We start from the raw sequence: 25,182 nt of genomic DNA, 5'->3' as shown, positions 1-25,182 counted from the left end.
GTTTTTAAAGACAACAGCACTTAAGACTATGATGAGGGACCGGGGGCCGTGGTTCCTGCCTGTAATCCCAGCACTTTGGGAAGCCAAGGCAGGAGGATGGCTTGAGGCCAGGAATTTAAGACCAGCCTGGGCAACATGGTGAAACCCCATCTCTACAAATAATATAATAATAAAAAAGCTGGGAGTGGTGATGCATGCCTTTAGCTCCAGCTATTCGGGAGGCTGAGGTGGGAGGACTGCTTGAAGCCCAGGAGTTTGAGGCTGGAGTGAGCTGTGATAACACCACTACACTCCAGCCCGGGTGACAGAGCCAAAACCCTGCATCTAAAAAAAAAAAAAAAAAAAAAAAAATTGGCCAGGTTTAGTGGCTCATACCTGTAATCCCAGCATTTTGGGAGGCCAAGGCAGGCAGATCACTTGAGGTCAGGAGTTTGAGACCAGCCTGGTCAACATGGTGAAGCCCTGTCTCTACTAAAAATACCCAAATTAGCCAGGCGTGGTGGTGGGTGCCTGTAATCCCAGCTACTCGGGAGGCTGAGGTGGGAAAATCGCTTGAACCTGGGAGGCAGGGGTTGAGATCATGCCACGGCACTGTATCCTGGGTGACAGAGCGAGACTCCGTCTGCGAAAAAAAAAAGATAACTTGTAAAATAGACTAATGTTATCTACCCTAACGTTATCGCACCACTGCACCCCAGCCTGGGCGACAGTGAGACTGTCTCAAAAAAAAAAAGTTGACTATGATGGGAATCTATCAGAGGAAATGATGTAGACTCCAGGGCTGGGAGTTCCAACTATGGACAGACAGGAGACCTGGGGGAGGTGGATGAAGGATGCTGCTTGCTTAAAATCAGCTTGCTCCCCATTTCCCTGCCCCACCTGTACTGCTGGATCCTGCTCTGCCGCTGTCTCCCCCTTGTCCTCCCCCATCTGCTGGTCTGACCTCACTTTGATTGGTAGAAACTGGTGACTAGCTCGTGAGGCCACTCTCAGGCTGGAGCTAACCCTGACTAACTACTTCTAACCCACTTGGCCTTGGGAAAGCCCTGCCCTTCTCTGCACTGTCAGCTGAAAGGGTCGGGCCTAGACAGTCTAGCTTCTTTTTTTTTTTTTTTTTTTTTTCCGAGACTGAGTCTCACCCTATTGCCCAGGCTGGAGTGCAATGGCAAGATCTTGGCTCGCTGCAACCTCCGCCTGCCAGGTTCAAACAATTCTCCTGCCTCAGCCTCCTGAGTAGCTGGGATTACAGGCAGGTGCCACCATGCCGGGCTAATTTCTTGTATTTTTAGTAGAAACGGGGTTTCACCATGCTGGCCAGGCCAGTCTTGAACTCCTGACCTCTTGATCCCCGCCTCGGCCTCCCAAAGTGCTGGGATTACAGGCGTGGGCCCCCATGCCCAGCCTGACAGTCCAGCTTCTTAAGTTTTGAAATCCATGGAATCTTTTTTTCAATCTTTGGTGGAAGTCAAATATGTAGCAATGACATGGGAGCATTTATAAATATTTTAATTAACTGGTACAAACATTTCCCCTACAAGGGGTGGTGGATGCCACAATGACATTGTGGCCAATTATGGCACGGGGGAGACCTGAAATAAAGGCACAAGAGATGGGAGGGTCCCGGATCCCAGCGTAGCCACTGGGTCTTGGTTCCTGTTGCTCACCATCACCGTGGAGCCATGGGGGACGATGCTCTCTGCCCGTCTCATGTCTCTCTGTGTGTGTTTGGAGGAAGCACCAACTGTTCTTTGCCCCAGATAGTCTTTTCTGGGATTTTGCATAGTGACGCGTTCGTTTCCTTGGGCCTCTGAAACTAATTACCCAAATTGGGCAGCTGAAAACTACAAAGGTGGATCCACTCACAGCTCTGGAGCCAAAAGTTCAAATCAAGGCGATGACAGGGCCTCACTCCCTCTGACGGCTCCATGGGGGGGATCCTTCCTGGCCCCTTCCAGGTGCTGCTGATGGTTGTTGATCCTGGGCTTATCTTGATTTGTGGCTGCGTCACTCCAGTCTCTGCCTCTGTCTCATGCGGCCATCTTCCCATGGTGTGAACCAGTCCAAATTTCACCCCCTCACAAGGACGGCACTCAGATTGAGCGCCCACTCTACTCCAGGATGACCTCATCTTGACTTGGTGACATCTGCAAAGACTCCATTTCCAAAGACAGTTGAATCTTGAACAACTTGGGGGTTGGGGTGCTGACTTCCTTGTGCGGTCAAAAATCTACTTGTAACTTTGGACTCTCCCCAAACTTAACTACTAAGAGCCTGCTATTTGTTTGTTTGCTTGTTTTGAGATGGAACCTCGCTCTGTCTTCCAGGCTGGAGTGCAATGGCGCAATCTCTGCTGACTGCAAGCTCCACCTCCTGGGCTCAAGTGATTCTCGTGCCTCACCCTCCCGAGTAGCTGGGATGTGCCCATCGAGACCCGCATCCCAGGCTCTGTCATTACCTGGCTTCGATGAAGCATTTCCCACATTCCCCCTGGCTGCTTTTGTCTTTACATTTTACTTTATTCAACAAACTCTAACCAAAAACTCCATTCCTCTCCTTCCTAAATTGCACGCATTCACTCACTGACCCAGGCCCAGTGGTGGGCGCTGGGGGTTCACACACAGTTAAGTCAGGTCCCAGGCCCATTGGTCACCACAACCAAAGCCCCTGAGGGGAGATGACGCCCGGGCTCCAGTGAAGACAGGAGAAGGCGGCCTGAAAAGGGGCTGCTGGGCTGGAGCCAAGGCTGGGGCAGGCAGCAGCCTGGTACAAACTGTGGCACTGTGCACAGAAGTCACAGTTTAGTTTGTATACACCACGTGGGGGGGGGTTCTTGCCCCATTTCACAGCTGAGAAAAGTGAGGCTCAGGCGGGGCACAGTGACTTACCCCTGTAATCCCAGCACTCTGGGAGGCCGAGGCGGGTGGATCACTTGAGGTCAGGAGTTCAAGACCAGCCTGGCTAACAGGGTGAAACCTCGTTTCTACTAAAAATACAAAAATTAGCCAGGCATGGTGGCTTGCACCTGTAATCCCAGCTACTCAGGAGGCTGAGGCAGGAGAATCGCTTGAACCTGGGAGGTGGAGGTTGTAGTGAGCTGAGATTGCACCATTGCACTCCAGCCTGGGCAACATGGTGAAATACTGTCTCTATAAATAATACAAGAATTAGCCGGGCGTGGCGGTGTGCACCTGTAGTCCCAGATACTGGGGAGGTTGAGGTGGGAAGATTGCTTGAGCCTGGGAGGTTGAGGCTACAGTAAGCCAAGATCGTGCTACTGCACTCCAGCCTGAGTGACAGAGCAAGACCCCAACTCAAAAAACAAACAAACAAAAACAAAAAAGGAAAAAGAACATCGTTTTACTTTAAAGAAAAAAATACTTTAAAGAAATGAGGCTTAGAGAGCCCGGCAACCCGGAGTTCCAGAGAATATCTGTAACATCTGTGAACTCTCCAGATTCAGGTGCAGTCACCCCGCCCCTGAGAAGCTCACAGCCAGGGGGCCTGCGTCGCGCGGCTCTCCCGGTTCCACTGCTGAGCCCTGCCCCTCCATGGACCCATTTTGAAAGCGTGGTAACTGGGGTTCACAGAGGCAGCATTAGAACCTGCAGCTTCCTACTGCGAAGCCCTTGCTCTGCATGAAGCCATCCCTGCTCCTGGCAGCAGTTTTCCATCTTCCAGGCTGACTATTGGTCCAAGCATTTTGCATCCATTAGCCTGGCTGGGGTCAAACTCAATGACTCTATGGAGCCTGTAAGGAAATGGGGAGGCGGGCTCAGAGCAGCCACCCTTTCTGCCCCCGAGGGGGTTAACTGCCAAAACCTGAACATCAAGGTCAGACCGAGGCTGTCGGGTCCAGATATCTCCTAATCATGCCTCTGGAGCTCTGGGGGTCCCAAAGTGGCCCCTGGCATTGGGAGACGGAGCAGGCAGGGCTCTGGGCCCACCTCAGTTTTAACAGAACCATCAGGTGAGCTGTAGGATGTCAGCAGGATGCCAGCTCTTCCCTGGCCGTGGCACTCACCCTCATCTTGCCTGCCCACATGCCCATGCCAACCTGGTGGCAGATCCCATCCCCTCTCAGGGTCACCCCCAGTCCCCTGCACAAAGTGTCAGTGAGCAGGGTGAGCTCGGCTGAGGATCTGTCGGCCAGGCAAGGAGGGGCTCTGCACACCTACCACATGGCCAGCAGGGACAACGCCCCCTTAGCATCTCCCTCCCCGACCCCTTCCCGACTCCTCAGAGCCTCCCGGACAGCTCTTGCCACTCCTCCTTGCTGCCTCTCTTCTCTTTCCTCCTAGAGTTTCACCCCTACGATTCTCACACTCTCCTCCTCTGTAGGTCGTGAAGCCATTCCCTCAGCCACAGGTCCTACTCACCAATAACTGTGAAGGACATGAGATTGTACCCTATTTGCAAGGTAAGAAAAGAGCCATAAATTCTGGCAGAAGATATGAGACTCCTGGGTCAGAAACAAGAAACAGTTCATGACCCACGGCAGCAATGGGAGCCACAGTATCTACATTTTTATGGGCCAGTTCCAAGAATAACACAAATAGGGCCCAGTGGCAGCTTTGTACTTAATGGATTGTGTTTTAGGAGAGGAGTCTTGAGCTCAGAGAACCTGAATCTTTTATAGCAGGTGGTGAGTGTGCCTGCCGTTTACTCTGCAGAGAAAATGTAGCTCCAGAGTTCCAGGCTGTTTACTTATACTGTGTTGACTTTCGTCCTCCAAAAATTCCTGGCCACCTGGAAGCCATGAATGTGACCTTACAGTTGGCCCTCGAACAACATAGACTTGAACTGCTTGGATCCACTTATATGTCCATTTTCTTCCACCTCTGCCAAACCTGAGACAGCAAGACCAACTCCTCCTCTTCTTCTTCCTCCTCCTCAGCCTACTGAACAGGAAGACGACAAGGATGGAGACCTTTATTATGATCCATTTCCACTTATTGAATTGTAAATCCATTTTCTCTTATTCATGGTTTTCTTAAAGCATTTACTTCTCTCTAGCTTACTTTATTGTAAGAATACAGCGTGTAATACACACAACATACAAAATATGTGTTAATTGACCATTGATGTTATCAGTAAGGCTTTCAGTCAATAGCAGGCTATTAGGCCAGGAGTGGTGGCTCACACCTGTAATCCCAGCAGTCTGGGAGGCTGAGGCAAGTGGATCACTTGAGGTCAGGAGTTCGAGACCAACCTGGCCAACATAGTGAAACCCCATCTGTACTAAAAATACAAAAAAAGTACCCTGCCATGGTGGCACGTGCTTGTAATCCCAGCTACAGGCTGAGGCAGGAGAATCGCTTGAACCTGGGAGGTAGAGGCTGCAGTGAGCTAAGATCATGCCACCGCACTCCAGCCTGGGTGACAGAGTGAGACTCTGTCTCAAAAAAAGAAAAGAAAAGGAAAATGTACTAACACAGTATACTATGGTGGGTAATTGTGTGCACCCAGCTTTATAACCGCAGTCATCTAGAATACCTGGATGAACAACCTAAGTCTTTTGATAAGACCGTTCAAAATCTGTGACGGGTCACCAGTGCCTATGCACTCATCCAAAGAGCTGAGATCTGGAGAAACTTTACCTTTTCCAAGTGCAGATGTACAAAAAGGACATCCCTTCATTGAGGAAGTTTCAACATTTTTACATCACACACACACAGAGTGCTCACACACAAAGTCAACGCTGGGATAATGCACTTTGGTGGAGTCGAATTTGCAAAAGATGCATAAAAGGAATTAGAACTCTCTAAAAGTCTCTATGCAATTTATACTTCCAGGATTGGAAAGGATGGAAAGATTAAATCCATAGCATAACAAATTGTAGAAAAACAATGCTGATAATTTAGAAGAGTGAGTGAAAAGAAAACCTAAACAAAGAAAAAGAAAAGAAAAAAGAAAGCTAACACACTAAAAAGATGACTCAACATGAAAACATGTATTACTCGGCTAGATTATGGGCTATTGCTCAGAGACAGTCCATAAAAGCTGGCTGACTTTCATCATTATTAACTATAGTTTGAAGTCTTGCATCTCAATGAGTAGCCGCTTTTTTTCTTTTCTATTTTCTTTTGAGACGGAGTCTTACTCTGTCACCCAGGCTGGAGTGCAGCGGCACGATTTCGGCTCACTGCAACCTCTGTCTCCCGAGTTCGAGTGATTCTCCTGCCTCAGTCTCCCAAGCAACTGGGACTACAGGCTACCGCCACCACACCTAGCTAATTCTTGTATTTTTAGTAGACACGGGTTTTCACCATATTGGCCAGGCTGGTTTCGAACTCCTGACCCCATGGTCCACCTGCCTCGGCCCCACAAGATGCTGGAATTACAGGTGTGAGCCACTATGTGCAGCTGCTTTTTTTTTTTTTTTTTTTTTTGAGACAGAGTCTTGCTCTGTCGCCCAGGCTGGAGTGCAGTGGCCAGATCTCAGCTCACTGCAAGTTCCACCTCCTGGGTTTATGCCGTTCTCCCGCCTCAGCCTCCCGAGCAGCTAGGACTACAGGCGCCCACCACCTCACCTGGCTAGTTTTTCATATTTTTTAGTAGAGACGGGGTTTCACCGGGTTAGCCAGGGTGGTCTCGATCTCCTGACCTTGTGATCCACCCGTCTCGGCCTCCCAAATGCTGGGATTACAGGCTTGAGCCACCAAGCCTGGCTTTTTTTTTTTTCTTTTAAAGGGCATGCCTCTCCTGTGAAAATATGTTCATGTTCATTTTCTACATGGCTCTGCTTTTTATGAAATTTTTCTGTGATTTGACATACACTGACATGGGCATTCTATCATTCCACGTGCACTCACCTACAGACCACAGATTTGGTGGTCACAATACTGCCCAGGCTGGAGTGCAGTGACGCAATCTCAGCTCACTGCAACCTCCGCTTCCTGGGTACAAGCGATTCTCCTGCCTCAGCCTCCTGAGTAGCTGGGATGACAGGCACCTGACACCAGCCCAGCTAATTTTTGTATTTTAGTAGAGACGAGGTTTCACCTTGTTGGCCAGGCTGGACTCAAACTTCTGACCTCAAGTGATCTACCCGCCTCGGCCTCTCAAAATGCTGGGATTACAAACGTGAGTCACCATGCCCGGCCAGCCGTACGTGTCTTCTCATCCTACGGTGCGCATAATTATACTCAAACCATTCAGAAACTTCAGCGGCTTCTTCAGGCAAATGTGGCTCTATGTCTTTAAAAGCTCTTGGAGGCACAAGAAAAGAAAAATAAAAAGAAAAAAAAGAAAAACTAGAAATAAAAAAAAAAATACATAAAAGCTCCTGGAATATTGTCAGCTGGAAGGAATGCCAAGGCAGGCAAATGACAATTTGTTTTCTTTGAGACAGAGTCTCGCTCTGTCGCCCGGGCTGGAGTGCAGTAGTGTGATCTCAGCTCATTGCAACCTCCGCCTCCCAGGTTCAAGGGATTCTCCTGCCTCAGCCTCTTGAGTAGCTGGGATTACAGGCGCCCGCCACCGTGTCTGGCTAATTTTTGGATTTTTAGTAGAGATGGGGCTTCACCATGTTGGCCAGACTGGTCTTGAACACCTGACCTCAGGTGATCTTCCTGCCTTGGCCTCCCCAAGTGCTGGGATTACAGGTGTGAACCACTGCGCTGGGCCAAATGACACATTTTTAAGCTGAAGTTTTTGTGGTTGCTGTATCAAGTGGCCCGTTCAGTTATCTGAATTTTCCACCAAATGCATTAGGCTGAATCAAAAAAACCCAAATTTTATTGGTAACACCTTGCCATTCACTTTTAGAAGCCTCAATTACCTCTAATTCCAAATCTGTCATGACTGGGGGAGTCAATTAGATGTTAGGAATTTTAGACTTTAGGGATTTAGACTTCAGGGATTTTGATCTTTCGGGATTTCAGCATTTGGGATTATGGCGCTCAAGATAGTCATTAGGGATTATGACCCAAACCCCAGACAAAGATGTAGCACGTGGCAAGCACTCATGAATACTTATGGGTTGAATGACAGCTGAAGGGGACAGCTGACCCTAGGCTGTGGGCCAGCCAACTCTGGCTCTGTATCCTGGCTCTGCTCCCAGGGAGCTGTGTGATTGCAAGCAAGCCTTTTACCTCCCTGACCCTCAGCTTCCTCATCTGTTAGATGGGGACAGAGGCCAGGCACCGTGGCTCATGCCTGTAATCTCAGTACTTTGGGAGATCGAGGCGGGCGGATCACTTGAGGCCAGGAGTTTGAGACCGGCCTGGCCAATATGGTGAAACCACGGCTCTACTAAAAATACAAAAAATACAAAAAATTAGCCGGGCATGGTGGCAGGCACCTGTCATCACAGCTACTCGGGAGGAGGAGGTTTCATTGAGCTGAGATTGCACCACTGCACTCCAGCCTGGGTGACAGAGCAAGACTTCATCTCAAAAAAAAAAAAAAAAAAAAAAAAAAAAAAAGGGACAGAAATACATACTTTGCAGCATATTGAGATGATTTGAGATGATATGAGAGACAACTCCTGGCTGGCACAGTGCCCAGCATATAGCAGGTGCTGAGCCCTTTCTTGCTGCTCTCTGGAGCCTAGAGGGCTCCTGGGGCACCCCCCTCTCTGGTCTGTCTGGAGGACTTGGGTGGCTCTGAACCCTGGACACAGCACCATTCCTAAGGGGCTTCCTGATGAGTGGCCTTGGGGTACTTGGGGTAAACCTTGTTATAATAACACCCCCTTTTACTTATAGATTCTTTCCTGGGCTTCTTGACTGTTGGGCATCCAGGAGCAGCTTGATTGCTTCTAGAGACGGTGGGCTCACTACTCCCAGCACTTGCCTGAGCGTTCATTGTGGGATTGAGGTTGAAGAAAGATCTTTCTTGTCCGCCCTGCTTGTCCTGCTCTCTGCTGCCTCCGCTGGTCTGTTGGCCTAGGAGCTGGTTCCTGGAGGCAGGCACTTGGGGGTTCAGTTCGGAATTGAACCAAGATTGGAAAAATAATCTGGAACACACAGAAGTCAGATAGGAAAGAAACTCCATCAGTTCTAACCCCCTTTTCTTTAAAAGCTGGCCTCAGTATTTCCATGGGGCAGGAATTGCCTTTTTTGTGTCCTCCACCATCGCTTCTGTCTGGAAGTCTCCCTCTCATCCTCTGGGAGCAGCCACAGGAACACAGCCACCCCTCGGAGCAGCTTGCAGTCTCCCTGCTCTCCGCACCCCGAGCCGCTGCCTCGCCATGGCCCTGGCCTGCAGCAGGTCTCCAGTGAGGCCGGGAACCGGCCAGACCTGGGGCTCCCAGAGTCTGGTCAGGGCTCTGCTTCCTTTCATTCACTCCAGCATTCTTTTATTCCTTAATTCATTCGTTTGCTGGTCACGGTCAACTGCCCAGGTGTTGGCCATGGTCCCCTTGGTGAGCAGGTGAATGGGGCTGACTCAGCTCCCGGTTTGAGAATTGCCCAGAGTCTTGGGAGAAACATCTCCTGGCCTTGTCTTGTCCTCTGGGACCTGGAATCTCCCTGACACTAAGGGGCAGAAATCTACAGTCCTGCTCTACAGCAGAGGTCCCTGGGCTCTGGCAGTGATGGCGGGTGGGAGCCGGCAGACCCAGAGCTGGATTGTGGCCTCAGCCACTGTGGTTCCAACCTCAGCAGTGGCAGGACCGCCCCTGCCCTGGCTCCCACGGGAGGGTGGGCTGTGGAGGCCATACTGCCCCCATCTCGTCCCAGCTTCCCTCAGCTGTTTCCTGCATAGGCTGTCCATGGAGCTGGCTCTGCCCAACCCCCTCCTTCCCTCCTCCTTGGCCCCGGGACAGACGCTGTGCCCTGTTTCCTGGCTGACCCCGTCCCAGTGCTTGGGGTGGGGGGGCTTTGTGATCCTGAGGGAGCTCCCTGGCCTCCTGCTCGCCCCCATTGCAGTATCGTGGAACCAGGCAGGCTGAGCAGCCTAGTCTTGGTTTGGCCTCTGCCGGTGGCCTAGGACCCTGGGTGGGCTCTGGCCCCTGCTGGTGGCCTGGGGCCCTGGGTGGGCTCTGGCCCCTGCTGGTGGCCTGGGACCCTGGGTGGGCTCTGGCCTCTGCTGGTGGCCTGGGACCCTGGGTGGTCTCTGGCTCCTGCTGGTGGCCTGGGACCCTAGGTGGACTCTGTGGCCCTCGATGGGTTTCTGTCTGCCTCAGCCAGCCACGGCCTGGGACACATTCAGTCCCCAGCTCACAGAATGCTTATGAAGTGAACCTCCCAGCATAGTCAGTGACCCAGAGTAAGCTCTCAGAAAATGTCTTTTCAACAATGACGGGAATGTAATTACATGTTTCAGGTGCCATCTCCCCCTCCAGAACCTGGCAGTGACTTGACCAAAGGGTTTCTGCTGATTTATTTCTCTGTTCCCCATCCCAGCTCTGCTGAAGCACAGACGACCTGGCAGAGTGTCAGCCAGTGAGCAGATGAGCGGATTAGTGAATGCCCGGCACCTTGCCTGGGCTGTCCCAGCTGCCTAGCAGGGCTCGAGGTGGCTGGGGGCCTCTGGGGCTGTCTGGGTGCCCTCTGACCAGCTGGGTTCTGGCCCTTGCCCTCCTTCCATGTGGCTTCTCTGCCCCTCTGGAAACTGAGCAGCACATCCCCTGACGAGGCCCTGGGCTCCAGTGGAGGAAGAGATCCTGAGACCTTGAGAGATCCTGGGCCTCGTCCATTCTCAGGCCCGAGACTGCATGACTGTTGGAGGAAGCGTGTAATTTAAAAAAGGTTTCCCTGGTTACATGGAAACTTTTGCGGGCAAAGAGAAAGAAATACGTTTTTAATGAAGTCCAGGAACCCGGGGCGTTTGATCTTCTGCTGTTCCCGGAACAGGCAGCAGTGGCTTTGCACCAGGAACAGTGTGTGCTCCCGAGCGGCCCTGCCAGCGGACGGCGGGCTGTGAGGGGCGAGAGTGCAGTGGCAGGTCACCAGCTACGCCCGCTGTTCATGCTCATGTCTCATGGCCTCCCGGTCTCTCCATCTGCCGATGAGGAAGGCACGAGCCAAGGCTGGGGGCCGCCGGCTTCTCAATCCAAGCAGTGTCTACTCCCCGGCTCATGGCCCCAGCCAAGCCCACAGGATAGTTCCCAGGGGTGGCAGGAACACTGGCCATGAAACACAGCCATAGAAATGCCTCTTGGGCACGGAGAGGCCCCTCAAGTCTGCCACATTGTAGGTGAGTAAGTGCACGTGTGTCCCTCGTACTGGGCACTGCGCGGCCGGGGCTTTCATCCCCCTGATGGGAATGGAAACCTCTGCGGACCTTCTGGAGGCCAGCTTGGCTGTACGTTCAGGAACTGAGCTGACTCAGTGACTCCACTTCTGGAAACTCACACTCAGGGAGTCTCTCAAAATTGAGGAAACTCTCCACACTGTCAGGGCACTGTTTAGAGCAGCAGGAAATACCCACTGTGAAAATGGCCAACAAAGTGAGTCATGAAATTCTCGTACATCCTGTCTCTGGAATATGATGCACCCATTAGAATTAGGTTTATGATTTTTTTTTTTTTTTGAGATTGGGTATCTCTTTGTCACCCAGGCTGGAGTGCAGTGGCACCATCACGGCTCACTGCAGCCTTGACCTCCCTGGCTCAAGTGATCCTCCCACCTCAGCCTCCCAAGTATCTGGAACCACAGATGGGTGCCACCAGACCCAGGTAATTTAAAAAATATGTTCTGTACAGACGGGGTCTCCCTATGTTGCCCAGGCTGGCCTTGAACTTCTGGGCTTAAGCAATCCTCCTGCCTCGGCCTCCCAAAGTGCTGGGATTCCAGGCCTGAGTCACGCGCCCAGCCTACAGTGTTTTTAAAGACATGGGGAAATGTTCATGCAATCATGTTAAATTTTAAAAAACAACCAATATTCAAAACATTCTACAAGCTATTAAGATGATATAAAATGCAGAGATTAAGAAAAGATCAGAAAGAAATGCACTGAATTGTAACTGATAATAATCTTTGGATGTTGATAATATGGAAAATTATCTGTTCTTTCTAGTTTTCCAAATTAGCATTTTTCAAATATCCAGTAATAAGTGGTGTTATTTTTATAGTGGAAGAACATGTAAATGCATTTACCCCGTGGACCAAGAGCACCTCATGACAGATGAAAAGAACTACTGGTCTGGCATCATACCCAGCCTGGCTGAGAAGCCCGACCATCCCCTCCTACTGCCCTTGGTCAATCTGGAGCCATTAGAGTCAGCAGGGAGAAAGAGGACACAGGAATGAAAGGAGTGGTGGCCATTCTCTTTACCCAAAACAGGGGCAATGGTTGGACATTCTAGGTTCCTGAAAACCCATCCACATATCCACCCATACATTCATATATCCCTTCACTATTCACCCACCCACTTGCCCATCCATCCATCCATCCATCCATCCATCCATCCAATCATCTATCCATCCACCATCATCCATCCATCCATCCACCTATATCCATCCCCCCATCAAACTATCCATCCATCCACCCATCCATCCATCCATCCATCCATCCATCCATCCATCCATCCATCCATCCATCCAGGTATCCACCCATCATCCATCCATCTATCTCCATCCACCTATATTCATGCATCCACCTATATCCATCCATCCATCCATCCATCCATCCATCCATCCATCCATTCGTCTACTGCAGACTCTACTGCAGACTCCTGATATAGCACTATAATGTGGATGGATGTCCATAACCTGCAGCTAAACGTGTACAAATGATCTCCACATCGCTCATGCTCTGCCTCTATCTCAGGTGCCCTAGGAGTCTCACTCTCTTACTCCTAGCTCCCGAAACCTAGCTGTCCTTGCCCCGTTCCATCTGCGCCCCTCCTGAGCCCCTCCACTCCACTCAGCTCTGTCCTGGATGTTGCCCCCACAGCCTCTCTGGCTGCTCTCTGCCTCTGTATCCCAATTTGCAGATTTTGCTGGGTGAGGAAGCGCAGCAGCTGACTTACAGGTCTGGGTGGGGGTTGCAGGGGAAGCAGGTTGCAAATAATTCATACATTGCCATAGCTTGCTCTTTCTCCTCTCCTCTCCTCTCCTCTCCTTTTTTTGAGACAGAGTTTCACTCTTGTTGCCCAGGCTGGAGTGCAATGGCATGATCTTGGCTCACCACAACCTCCGCCTCCTGGGTTCAAGCGATTCTCCTGCCTCAGCCTCCCGAGTAGCTGGGATTACATGTGTGCAGTGCTACGCCCATCTAATTTTGTATTTTTAGTAGAGACAGAGTTTCTCCATGTCGGTCAGGCTGTTCTCAAACTTCCAACCTCAGGCAATCCGCCTGCCTCCGCCTCCCAAGGTGCTGGGATTACAGCCATGAGCCACCGCGCCCAACCTCTCTTTTTCTCTCTTTTTTTTTTTGAGATGGAGTCCTCTGTCGCTCAGGCTGGAGTGCAGTGGTGCAATCTTGGCTCACTTGCAACCTTCGCCTTCCAGGTTCAAGTCATTCTCCTGCCTCAGCCTCCAAAGTAGCTGGGGTTGCAGATGTCTGCCACCACGCCTGGCTAGGTTTTTTTCTTTCTTTTCTTTTTTTTTTTTTTTGTATTTTTAGTAGAGACAGGGTTTCGCCATGTTGGCCAGGCTGGTCTTAAACTCCTGGCCTCAGGTGATCTGCCCGCCTCGTCCTCCCAAAGTGCTGGGGTTACAGGCATGAGCCACCGCGCCCAGCCTGGTTACACCAAATCTCAAAAAATAAAAAATAAAAAAGTAGCCTGATTGCTTCAAAGTTGCCTCCTAAAGCGTGAGCGTTTTGGGATTCTCATCTTGTCTTTAGACACTAAGGCCCCCAGGCTTGGCCTGGCCTCAGTTGCCGTGCTGGCCACAGAGTTGCCTGGAACTTGCTTTCCTTCCCTACATGCTCTGGGCTTCCAGCTCGCGCTGCCTCCTCAGCCCCTCTCCTCCCCTTCTCCCTGCCACACCCCCTCTGCCCCCACCTGGATGCCTCCCTTTTCTTCTTTGGGTTTCAGGTTCAAAAGCACCTCCTCTGAGAAGTTCTCCCTGGTCCTGCCCTGATGCAAGGGCATCAATCATGTGTCCCTTCCGGCTTCCTTGCAGTGGGAAGGAGATGACCTTGACCTTTGAGTCAGCAAGGACTCAGTGACAGGTCTGCTCCCTGGGACCCCAGCGCTGCAAGCCCATGGACCGGATTTTGTTTCTTGTATACCTCCGGTGAGGGGCACTGTGCTGGGCATGGGGTAGGTACTCAAGAAGCCTCTGCAGAAGGAGCGTGGGCAGGAAATGGAAAATGAGCTTTGCCACCACCGGTGTGACCTATGTGGTTGCACCCCCAGGGGGACAGTGACAGCTTGGCTTTTGTAGATCAGTGAGTGGGAGTACTGGTCAGGGGAACCAGGCTCAGACCAAGCCACCCAGTTTTTGGGACCTCAGTTTGCCTTTCTGTGAAATGGCCACAAAGAACTCTGCCTCATCGACTTCAGAAGGTGGCGGCGAGATCTATTCTGAGACAGTGTGGGGTGGCTGTGGTGCCAGCCAGTGAGCGCCCCCTGACTGGATGGTGTGTGCGTGTGTGCGCACATGCATGTGTGCAGGCTGCTGGGGGATGCTGTGTATTGGTGGAGCTCTAGCCAGCTTAGGCCCACTTTAGGGAGTGTCTGTCTTCTCCCCTGCTGAGTCATCACCTTCCCTGGGCTCAGCAGAGAAGCCAAGCCTGGGCCCTCTCTCCCTCCCCATCCCTGGGCCAGGGCCCTTGTCACCACTTGGCTTAGGGCAGGTGGCCTGTCTGCTCTGAGGCGTTCCCATGGGTCTTGTTCTCACTGCCAGAGTTCCTAGCAAGGAAGGCTTGGCCGGGCTGTGAAATCTGGGGCAAAGTGCAGCACTGGCTCTTACCCTCCTTCACCCAACTCACTTGGCCTGACCATCCCCTCCTACTGCCCTTGGTCAATCTGGAGCCATTAGAGTCAGCAGGGAGAAAGAGGATAGAGGAATGAAAGGAGAGGTGGCTATTCCCTTGTCCCAAAACAGGGGCAATGGTCAGACATTCTAGGCTCCTGAAAACCCATTCACATATCCACCCATACATCCATATATCCCTTCATTATTCACCCACTCACCCACTCATTCATCCATCCATAGTCCATCTGTTCAGTCATCTATCTATGCATCCATCCATCCCCCATCCATCCACTTATCCATCCATCCGTTCAATCATCCATCCATCCGTTCAATCATCCATCCATTCATCCCTCCATCCCCTTCATTCATCCAGGTATCCACCCTTCATCTATCCATCCACCTATATCCATCCTCTCATCCATCCAACCATCCATCCATCATCCTCCCACCCATGCAACTATTCGTGCATCTATCCATTCATCATCCATCCACTCATCCATCCATCCATCCATCTGTCCATCTGTTCAATCATCCATCCATTCATTCACCATCACTCATCCCCCACATATAACTGTCTATCCATCCATCAATCCACCTATCATCCTTCCACCTATGCAACCATCCATTAATCTATCCATCCATCTATCCATCCATCTATTTATCTGTTCAATCATTCATCCATCCATCCACTGATCTATCCACCCATTTTCCATTCATTCATCCAGCCATCATCCATCCCCCCTTCCAACTATCCACCCATCCATCCATTCATTTATCCATCACCCGTCCAAACATCTGTCTATCCATTCATCCACCTCTGCTCCTTGTCTGATGTCTGCTCTGTGGATCTATGGGGCCCCTGCTGGGTGCTGTGGACACAGGGGTAGCCAGCCTGGTCTCTGACCTAGGGGAGCTCATGGAGGGGTGGAGGACACTTCACCACCCCAATGCTGGGTGATGAATGCTGTAATGGGGTTGCTCGGCGAAGGTGGGGTGTGACCTCACAGGCTTCCCAGAGTGGTAGAGGATGTGGTTAGGAGGTTTGAGCGAGAGATGAGGCAGGAGAGGCTGTGGGACCTGCTGGGCGGCTCCCAAATGCCAGCTGAGTCTGGAGGGCGTTTGATAAAACCTGAGATCGAGTCACATACCACAAAATTCACTCTCTTAAAGCATAGAGTGTAGTTTTTAGTATATTCACAAGATCGTGCAACCACCAATCTAATTCCAGAATATTAACATCTCCCTAAAAGAAACCCTGTTCCCGTTAGCAGATACTCCCCCTTCCCCCATACCCCCAGCACCTGGCGATCGCCAATCTTTCTCTGTAGGTTTCCCTATTCTGGACATTTCATACACATGGAAACCTAGAATCCTTGGCCTTTCATGTCAGGCTTCTTTCACTGAGCACCATGTTTTGAAGGTTGACCCATGATGTGTCACTTGTCAGGACTTCAGTCCTTTTTATGGTTGGATGTGCATACCACATTCTGTTTATTCATTTTCTGTTGATGGAAATTTGGATTTTTTCCACATTTTGCTGTTGTGAATAGTGCTGCTGTAAACATTCATGTGTACATTTTTGTGTGGACATGTGTTTCTGTTTTCTTGAGTAGATATCTGGGGTGAGATTACTGTAACTCTATGTTTAATTTTCTGAGGAACTGCCAGGCTGTTCTTCAAATCTCCTGCACCATTTTACCTTCCCATCAGCAATGTATGAGGGCTCTAATTTCACTACATCCTTGCCACAATCTGTTATTGTCATTTTTTTTTGGTACAGCCATCATTGCGACTGTGAAGTGCTGTGACATTGTCTGTTTGATTTGCATTTTTTTCTGATGACTAGTGATATTGGGCCCCTTTTTATGTGCCTGTTGCCATGAGTATATCTTGTCTAGAGAAGTGTATCTTCAAATCCTTTGGTCACTTTTTTTTTGAAACAGAGTCTGACTCTATTACCCAGGTTGAAGTGCAGTGGTGTGATCTCAGCTCACTGCAACCTCCACCTCCCAGATTCAAGTGGTTCTCCTGTCTCAGCCTCCCAAGTAGCTGGGAATACAGGCACCTGCCACCATGTCCCACTAATTTTTGTATGTTTAGTAGGGACATGGTTTTGCCATGTTGGCCAGGCTGGTCTCGAACTCTTGACCTCAAGTGATTCCCCCACCTCAGCCTCCCAAAGTGCTGAAATTATAGGTGTGAACCACTGTGCCCAGCCGTCTTTGGTCACTTTTTAATGTGGATATTTGTTTTTTAAAATTATTGAGTTGTAGTAGTTCTTTATCTAGTCTAGATACTATATCTGTATTAGATATGTGATTTACAAGTAGTTCCTTCTAGTCTTTCAGCTGTTTTATCACTTTCTTGTTAATGTCCTTCAAAGCAAAAGTTTTTCATCTTGATGAAATCCATTTTCTATGTTTTTTCTTTGGTTTCTTGTGCTTTTGGTGTCATAACTAAGAAATTCTTGCCTAATTCAAAGTCATGAAGATTGGCATCTGTCCTCTTCTGCTTTTTGTAGTGGCAACTCTTCCATGGCTGTCTTTGATCCATTTTGAGTTAGTTTTTGTATATGGAGTGAGGTAGGGGTCCAGCTTCACTCTTTTGCATGTGGATACCCAGTTGTCTCAGCTCCATTTGTTGAAAGATGATTCTTCTTTTATTGTCTTAGCACCCTCATTGAATATCAATTGGCCGTATATATATGTATGGGTTTATTTCTGGACTCTTACTCTATTCTATTGACTTATATGTCTTTAATTATGCCAGTACCACATCATCTTGATAGCTGTAGCTTTGCAGTAAGTTTTGAAGCTGGGAAGTATGAGTCCTCCTATTTTTTTTTTTCAAGATTGTTTGGTTTTTCTAGGCCCGCTGCATTTCCATGTGAATTTTGGGATCAGTATACACAACACAGGTAGCTAGGATTCCGATACGGTGAGGAGAGTCTTTGTCTATAGGGCAATGGGGAGCCATGCGGGTTTTTGAGCAGGTGAGTGACAGGGTCAGACTTGGGTTTTGCTAAGATGGATCTTCCTAGCACAGAAAATGGATTTGAGGGAGTGGGTTAGGCCCAGGGGGATGCAAGGAAAGGTGGTGACAGCCAGGGGCAGGCCATGAGGCAAGATGACAGGCACAGGCTGGCCACAGGACAAGGAGCCAAGAGAGGCAGAGGAACCAGGGTCTTGGACTGGTGGGCTGTAGGGAGGGATGAGGTGGTTGCATCTCTGGAAGGCCCAGTCCCATTCTTGGCACCCCACCCTTCTTGGTCAGGGAGAGGGGTCAGGGAGCAGGCTGGACTGGGCGTTGGGACATCTGGATACAACTCTGCCTCTGTCACTGCTCCACTGTCATCTCCCATGGGCAACTTCCCAGCCCCCCCATCCCTCCTCCCCAGGGCCTGGATTCAAATAGACTCATCCAGGAGAGCTGGAAGGGCCCTATGAATCCATGCAGGCCAAGGTCTTTTATAGATGGAAAAACAGAGGCCTCATGTGATTGACTCCCTGCTCTCCTCTGAGCTCTTTGGAGCCTCAGGTTTTGCCCTTGCCAGTCCCTGGGTCCATCCTCTAGGGCCTACGAACAAACTGCCAGCCCACAGCTCATCCGACCAAGAGCTACAACTGCACGTGATACTATGACCAGACCATTCCAGAAAATCCTTGCTCAGGAAGACACAGTCGCAAAGGACTTTGTTTCAGGAACTTCCTGGAACCCATTTATCTGAACCCATTTACCTCCCCTTTCCAAGACACTCCTGGGGCTCTGTCAGGGGTGGCCCCTGCAGACGCAGACACTGAGCTTGGCTTGGCTGGGTGACTGCTGAGTCTCCGAGATGGGATGGGGCCCCTGCACATTCCTGGCCCCCTACTTCTTTCGTCTCCTTAATGGCACCTCTCAGTCTGCCTCAAAAAAATTAATAGACTTTATTTTTAGAGTTGTTCTAGGTTCAGAGTTGAATTGAGTGGAAGGTGCAGAGATTTCCCGTGACCGCACAGCCCCACCACGCACACCCTCCCTCTATCAATGTCCGCACCAGAGGGTGCATCTGTGGTACCTGATGGACCCGCATGGCCACATTAGGGCCACCCAGAGTCCACAGTTTCCATGAGGGGCCCCTCTTTGCGTTGCATTTGTTTAAGGACAGGGACCCCCATGGTAGCATCATCCAGGGCAGGGATCCGCGTGCCCCACCTGCTCATCCCTGTCTCCCTCTCACTCCTGGCAACCACCACTCCTTTCACTGTCTCTGTAGTTTTGCCTGCCCCACAGGGTCATGTAGTTGGGATCACACTGTTTGTAGCCTTTTCAGACTGGCTTCTTCCACTGGTGAGATGCATTTCAAGTTCTTCCATGACTTTTTTTTTTTTTTTTTTAGATGGAGTTTCACTCTTGTTGCCTAGGTTGGAGTGCAATGGTGTGATCTCAGCTTACTGCAACCCCTGCCTCCCTGGTTCAAGTGATCCTCCTGCCTCAGCCTCCTGAGTAGCTGGGATTACAGGTGCCCACCACCATGCCTGGCTATTTTGTTGTATTTTTAGTAGAGACAGGGTTTCATGATGTTGGTCAGGCTGGTCTCGAACTCCTGGCCTCAGGTGACCCACCTGCTTCAGGTTTCCAAAGGGCTGGGATTACAGGTGTGAGCCACTGCACCCGGCCACTTCCATGGCTTTTCATGGCTTCATAGCCAGCCTGCCTGCCTGCCTGCCTTCCTTCCTTCCTTCCTTCCTTCCTTCGTAAAATTTAACATCAAAAATGGACACTTGGGGAAGGCAGAAAGATCACACACAAGGCTGTCACTTCACACTTGGAAGGCTGCACAGCAGCCCAGACAGTGGGGGCACCGGGCAGAGGCACTCCTCACTTCCCAGACAGTGGACAGCCGGGCAGAGGCGCTCCTCACTTCCCAGACAGTGGACAGCTGGGCAGAGGCGCTCCTCACTTCTCAGACGGTGGGCAGCTGGGCAGAGGCGCTCCTCACTTCTCAGACAGTGGACAGCTGGGCAGAGGCGCTTCTCACTTCCCATACAGTATTCATAGCCCATTTATTTTAATCGCTGAATCACAGCTTATTGTCTGGCTGTTCCTGAGTTTATTCACCCATTCCTCTGCCGAAGGACATCCTGTTTGCTTCCCATCAGTTTGGCTTCCAACAGCATTACTTGTGTAGGTGCCTTCCTTCCCCTTCCAGGGCTGGGCTATGGGATGCAGTAGTCTCCGTGACTGTGGGTCATTCAGCAGATGTGCATGGAGTGACAAGGGTGTGGATTCAGGGTTAGGCTTCCCAGGTGGACCCTAAAACCCTCATCGAGACTCAGGACCCCAAAGCAAGGGTCATGGGGTGGGTGGAGGCTGCCACTGGTGGAGGTGGAGAGAAGGCAGGTAGGCAGTAGCCTGCCAGGGCACTACCATTTGGCAAATGCCAACAAGGCCTATCCCCGGGAAACCAGTGGGCCTGTCCTGGGAGGGCCTTGCCTGGAGTGTCAGGGGGAGGCAAGGCTGTGGGTCAGAGAGGCTCTGATATAGCTGAAGGATGAGTGGGCCATGGCCAGGGGAAGGTAACGGGTGGGCAAGTGCATGGGAGAGGCTGCCGCAGAGGGCACAGCCCATGCAAAGGCCCAGCTGAGGTCCCAAGCATGGCTCAGGGCACCAGGAGCAGAAGACCTTGATGGGTGGGTGATGGGGAGAGGAAGTCCAAGAAGCAGGCAGGCAGGCGGCCCCCGCCCCAGCCCCTGGGAGTTTAGATCCTATATGGGGAACCCCGGATGAGCAGAGGATGTTCAAACAGAGGTGCAGCAGCTCTGATTGACGGTTTTAAGTTCAGGCCAGAAACCAAGATGGTCTGACCTGCAGAGGGGGCTCTGGGAGGCGAGGAGGTGGCAGACAGAGGGGGGTTCAGAAGGGGCTCCTGGGGCTGTTGTGGGGCGGGGGTGCGGTTTGCAGATCTCCAGGATGAACGGTCGGAAAGAAGCTCGGGTGTGGCTGCACCAGGCACTGGCCTCCATTCTTGCCGGCAAGCTGGCGTCTGGCTGTTCTCCACTGATCCTCCCCTGCCTCTGTCCAGGCCCCACTCGCCCCCCTGCTTTCCTCCCCTGTGCCCTGTCTCCTCCCTGCCTCAGGTGGGAGCATTAACTTGGTGCCTCTGGGACAGTGATGAGGCAGTGGAATGATCCTCCTCTCCCTCCTTCCCAGCACAAGGCACAGTGCCTCCAGGCACATGCGTGGGCTCTGCAGGACCTGCGGGACTCACCTTGAACATGAAGCCTGGCCAGGAGCTCTATGAATATTTCCTGTTGAATCCACATGGTCGTCCCAGGGCAGAGGCACCACTGCCCCAGTCTTATGGTGAAGGGACAAGGCCCAGGGAGGTGACAGAGCAGGGAGAGCTGGGAAGGCGGCAGAGCTGGGCTGTGAATCTAGGTCCGAATGCCTGATGCTGTCTCTTTTTTTTTTTTTTTTTTTTTTTTGAGATGGAATTTCGCTCTTGTTGCCCAGGCTGGAGTGCAATGATGGGAGCTCAGCTCACTGCAACCTCCGCCTCCCGGGTTCAAGACATTCTTCTGCCTCAGCCTCCTGAGTAGCTGGGATTACAGGCATGAGCCACCACGCCCGGCTCTACTAAAAACATTTTGTATTTTTAGTAGAGACAGGGTTTCTCTGTGTTGGTCAGGCTAGCCTCAAATTCCTGACCTCAGGTCATCCGCCCCCCTCGGTCTCTCAAAGTGCTGGGGATTGCAGGTGTGAGCCACTGCGCCTGGCCCCGAGGCTGCCTCTTAAGCACGGTGCCTCTGCCCCCTGCCTGGCTTCCTTCTCTCGATAACTCACTGGCCAGCTGCACCTTGAAGAGGTGGGGCTGGAGGTCCATTTTCACTTCTGAAGGTCACCTGGGGGCATCTGGGAGGCAGAGCTGGGGTTTCTGCCCAGGGAGGCTCCTGTCTCTCTAAATGGGAGGGGCTCCCCGAGGGAAAGGGGATTGGAAGCTGTGTTTGCAAACCCGGGACAGAAGAATAGGACCACCCACTAGGAAGGAAGGGCAGGAGGGAGAGGATGGTGCCACTTCCTCCCCTCAGCCTGCAACAGAGCTGCAGTTTTCACAGGTTTCACCTGACGAGAGAAGAGCTTACTCGAGCTTGACTTTTAGTGTGGGGGCCTCAGGGATGAGCTTTGGCTTGTGAATATCCACCTGGTGGTCGTGGGGTTCCTGGGATCGCTGCCACTCACTGGCTTCACAGCCGTCTTCACTTTCCCTTGGTTACCTTTTGCACAGGGTGAGCTGATAAGTAGTTAATTGGAGAACAGTGGTGGGGAAGGGAAGGAAATTGGGTTGTCTGAAGCATCCAGGAAACGTGTACCCTCTGCATTGGTGCCCCATGCTCATCCTGACTGGATGTCCCCATCTCACCCTAACTGTTACTGTAACCCTAACCCTAACCCTAAACCTAACCCTAATTTAACATTACCCTTTTCGGGTGGGTGTGCTGCCTTCTCTTTATCAACCACTAGGTGGCAGGAATGCCCCACAGATCCCATCAGGTCGCCTGCAGGCGGGGACTGGTCTGACCTCGCACCTGGGCCTTCCGTGGGCGCTGTCCAGGACGGTTCTGGATGGTGAAAATTCCAGCTGTGGGCCCTCCTGGGGCTAGGCTGGGGAAGCCACACCTGCGCCCCTCCTTGTCCCCCAAGGATCCCCATGTAGCCCACCAGCAAGCCCTTCCTGTTGTGCCTGACCCCTGCCCAGGCTGTGGGAGGGAGGCCCTGGGAGATGGAGGCTGGTGGTCAGGGAGGTTTCCCAGGAGGGAGGCCCGGCCGGGAAGCAGCCAGCCTGCCCTGGCAGGGGGAGCGTGGGGGCAGCCTGGAGGGGAGGGGTGCGTCCACAGCACCAGGGACCCTAATGGTGTTGCCCGCACCCAGGACCAGCCAAATTATGAGCCGGCCCAGCCAAGGTGAACCTGAAATGGGGCTCTCCTTCACCAATGACTAAGAATCTCAAGACAGAATGGCAGAGCACTCAACCCTGCGCGTGGTCCTCTGGCTCCCCTTCCCAAATGCCTGGATGGCAGAGCACTCAGCCCTGCGCGGGATCCTCTGGGCATGGCCCTGCCGGTTCCCTGCGCTCCCCTTCCCAAATGCCTGGGGAGACGCTGCCCACAAAGTCTCACTCTCTGCCTGGTCAGCTCCCAGCAGCCCTGCCTGCCATGGGACAGACCGGCCTCATCCCCATTTTACAGAGGAGGAAACTGAGGCTCAGGGAGGGGAGGGGATCTCCCTGGGAACCCCGATCCTTTTAATCTTCAGGGCCTTCTGCCCGTCAGCCACCGTCACCGCCATGGGAACCTGGGGTTGGCCCTCAGAGTCCCAGACCAGTCCCTACCTGCCAGTGGTGTGTCCCTGCCCGTTTGCTTCCCAATGGGGTGTGGAAAGGACCGCCTGGGCTGGGTGAGTGGGGCTCCCGGCGCTCAACGTCCGGCAAGTAATGATGATGATGCAAACAACCACACTGTTGCTTTAACAAACAGCCACTGTTGTTTCCATGACACTGGGAACCTGGACCACCTAGAACTGCCCCCTTCCAAGCAACACTGGGGCTGGCTTCCCGTTGGAGCCATCTGGAGACCCTGTGGCTGGCAGGCGACGCTGTCTCCCCACCCAGGTGCCCCCAGCCCCCAGACCCAGGCTCCTGCTGGGGATCTTTCTGGCTCTTGGAAGAGGGTGTGCCCTCTGAGCCCCCTAAATCTCACAGTGCCCCTGCCCTCTCTGGGCTTTCTTTGTGGTTTGCCAGCGTGGGAAATGGCCCTGAGAGGCCTGCAAGTCCAGCCGGCCCCTCCGTGTGTGCCCAGACCAGATCCTCGGGCGGCGGCTCGGGGTGCACGGGTGCTGCTGCTGGGCGCCTGCCTTCTGACGGTGCCTGTGCGGTCAGGCGGTGAGTGTTTGTTTAAGAGAAGCCTTGGGTCCTCCTTGTCGCACGCTGACACAGCCTCGGCCACAGCACCCTGCTGGCCCTCATCACCCAGGCTGTCTTTGGGAGGGACAGAGCGTGGGCAGTGCTGGCCCCGTGGGGCCGTGTGCAGGGAGCTGCTGCCACCTGAGGTCCCCACGTCAGTTCTGTGGCCTCACAGATGACCACAGCCTGGGGGACTTAAAACAACAGACATTTATTCAATCGCAGTTCTGGAGGCCAGAGGTCCAAAATCAAGGTGTCGGCAGAGCCAGGCTCCTCTGAAGGCTCAGGGGGATCTTTCCTGCCTCTCCCAGCTCCTGGGGACCCCAGTTCCTTAGCTTGTGGCTGTATCCCTCCCATTCTTCCTCCATCCTCATGTGGCCTCCCTCTATGCCTTCTCCTCTTCTGTCTCTTACAAGGACATTGTCATGGGACTTAGGGCCCACCAGAAAAAATCCAGGATGCAATTAGATCCTGTCTCCAAATAAGGGCATGCTCACAGGTTCCGGGGATTAAGACAGTGGGCAGTCCCCAGGCAGGCAGGGCAGAACCGGCCGAGCCCCTGCAACCACCTCCCAGCCCTGCGCCCCTCTGTCCTAGGGGCCCATCCAGCCCGTGGGTGGGGGGCCTCTGCCCTGAGTCACCCACTTCTCCCTCTGTGTTTGTCATCCACTATCAGCATCTGGAGGGGCTCCCCATCCCCACTCTGGAGGGTCTGCTGAGTGGTCCCTGGTGGCCTCCACCAGCCCAGGCTTGGTGCTGAGCTGGTTGCAGAAGGTCTGCCTGGGGAACCTCAAAGGGACTGAATATCCTGAATATCACCCTCCCCTTGCTACACGCTGGTTGTCACCAAGGCTCCGCCCAAACCTCACCTCCTCCTGGAAGCCCTCACAGACCACCAGTTGGGCTTGGGCCTCCTGCGGGCTTCTTCTCTCCAGCCCAGACCACTCTGTTGTGATCTCAGACTGGGGGCTTACCCAGGGACCCAGGGGTCTAGCACCTTGTGCTCCATCCCATAGCCTGGGAGCCCCCGCCCCAGATGGCCCAGCAGGTGGTGAGAGAGCACCCATCCCTCCCCTCCAGCACACAGAGAGGGCAGGCGGGGGCCCCCCGGCCCAGGAGCTTCTCCCCCACCGCTCACTCTGTCTTCGCACCGTGAAGACGGCCAAGGGGTGGCGCTCGGGCTCCACAGTTGCCCTCACTCAGCCCCGCGATGCTCTTCAGCCTGGGCCCTGGCTGCCATCGGCTGCCCCCTTACACCCAGCACCCCGACATTTGGAACCGTCTGCAGTTTCTTGAAAAGACCTCCTTCTTGCCTCTGGGCTTTGCACATGCCGTTCCCACTTTCCTGCTCCCCAGCCTCCCGACCCCTTCCTTCCAGACTTCTCTGCGAAGGGTGGGTCAGGGCACCGTGATGCCCTCACCGGG

General features: G+C 52.5%; 1 long non-coding RNA gene across 1 annotated transcript; it reads right to left on the bottom strand.

Annotated features, from left to right (window-relative positions):
* Positions 1-21,223: 21,223 nt before the first annotated feature.
* On the bottom strand, positions 21,224-23,852 carry LOC139358754 (uncharacterized). Its single transcript, XR_011614203.1, has 4 exons — positions 23,188-23,852; positions 22,277-22,417; positions 21,941-22,072; positions 21,224-21,431 (listed from the first exon to the last, which is right to left on the bottom strand). It is a non-coding gene; the product is annotated as an uncharacterized lncRNA (long non-coding RNA).
* Positions 23,853-25,182: the final 1,330 nt, after the last annotated feature.

This window comes from Macaca nemestrina, chromosome 15 (assembly GCF_043159975.1).
Source record: "Macaca nemestrina isolate mMacNem1 chromosome 15, mMacNem.hap1, whole genome shotgun sequence".
NCBI lineage: Eukaryota > Metazoa > Chordata > Mammalia > Primates > Cercopithecidae > Macaca > Macaca nemestrina.
Note: the sequence above shows the minus strand (reverse complement) of the source record. Positions and strands in the feature narration are given on the sequence as shown.